Source organism: Penaeus monodon, chromosome 24 (genome assembly GCF_015228065.2).
Source record: "Penaeus monodon isolate SGIC_2016 chromosome 24, NSTDA_Pmon_1, whole genome shotgun sequence".
Lineage (NCBI taxonomy): Eukaryota > Metazoa > Arthropoda > Malacostraca > Decapoda > Penaeidae > Penaeus > Penaeus monodon.
Genome location: NC_051409.1, coordinates 7,169,142 through 7,169,726, shown reverse-complemented (window position 1 = coordinate 7,169,726; position 585 = coordinate 7,169,142). Strand labels below are relative to the sequence as shown.

Sequence of the window (585 nt, the reverse complement as noted above, 5' to 3'; positions counted from 1 at the left end):
GAACCTTTAGTTATTTTTTTTTTCCGTTGTGTTGTGGTGGTGACCGAAGACCACATTCAAAAATACATTTTCCTTGCCCGTCACGTAAAGATCTTCAACTGTTTCAAAGGTGAGTCTAATTTAAGTTATGAATGAATTGCAACAGGTATATCTTTATCACATCTCCATTTCCTTACATTTTACGTTTTATCACGTTCATGGCGACTGAATAAAATAATGAAGAAATAAAACCCAGAAAAAATAAAAGTAACAGTAAAAATGTACATGAAAGTGAAAGTAGATTAGAATCATTTAAATCACCCCCAGAATTACATAAAATATCGCTAGACAGCCAACACGCAATATTTTTTTCCCGCTTATTCACTCGTAAAGAAATATACTTAATTTCATATATTACATTTATACCTCCCTTACTTTTTCTTTTATATATATTAATGTGTTTCATCGTCGTTATCTATATATTGGAATGGATGTATATAATCTTATTAGACAAGGATAGAGGCAAAAAGGCAAAACTGATAGCAGTGATAAAATTGTAAATACATTATGATATCAGAAAAGTAGTTATGAGATTTTAGTTTATTG

At 29.7% G+C, this 585-nt stretch overlaps 1 protein-coding gene across 1 annotated transcript in view; it reads left to right on the top strand.

Annotated features, from left to right (window-relative positions):
- Nucleotides 1-5: 5 nt before the first annotated feature.
- LOC119588988 overlaps nt 6-585 on the top strand; it is a 14,368-nt gene continuing 13,788 nt past the window's right edge. The window contains exon 1 of the mRNA XM_037937591.1: nt 6-109. The gene's annotated coding sequence lies outside the window, so the exon portion shown is untranslated. The remainder of the gene's footprint in view (nt 110-585) is intronic.